The sequence below is a fragment of the Sinocyclocheilus anshuiensis genome, unplaced genomic scaffold (genome assembly GCF_001515605.1).
Source record: "Sinocyclocheilus anshuiensis isolate Anshui unplaced genomic scaffold, SAMN03320099.WGS_v1.1 scaffold935, whole genome shotgun sequence".
Taxonomy (NCBI): Eukaryota; Metazoa; Chordata; class Actinopteri; order Cypriniformes; family Cyprinidae; genus Sinocyclocheilus; species Sinocyclocheilus anshuiensis.
Window position 1 is genome coordinate 72,445 of NW_015544174.1, and position 359 is coordinate 72,803.

A 359-nucleotide genomic window follows, 5' to 3' on the forward strand; every position below is an offset into this window, starting at 1 on the left:
GGGTGCAGCAGGCGCAATGATATTACGCAGTGCCTGAAAATAGGCTTATTGGAAGTTACCTAGCTGGGTACTATTTTCAGGTGTGTAGTGGAGTCTTCCTTTAAAGCAGTGGATGAAAAATTCACTCCTTAATTTGAAAAGCCTACTTTGATATTCTGTGGACAAACATGTCTATATACATGTTTATTTTCAATGCGGTTATTGCTAGCGCAGTAAAAATAGAAAATAGTCCCCAGCTAGGTAACTTCCAATAAGCCTATTTTCAGGCGCTGCGAAATATCTTTGCGCCGGAATGAGAGTATAGTTCCTAACCATATCGGCCTAGAAAATCGCAACTTTTCATTTTCCGTCAGTCTTAG

At 40.1% G+C, this 359-nt stretch overlaps 1 protein-coding gene across 1 annotated transcript in view; it reads left to right on the plus strand.

Annotated features, from left to right (window-relative positions):
• The window catches only part of LOC107696061 (protein phosphatase Slingshot homolog 1-like), a 38,477-nt gene that overhangs the window by 31,574 nt on the left and 6,544 nt on the right, over window positions 1-359 (plus strand). The gene's annotated exons all lie outside the window — the stretch shown is intronic.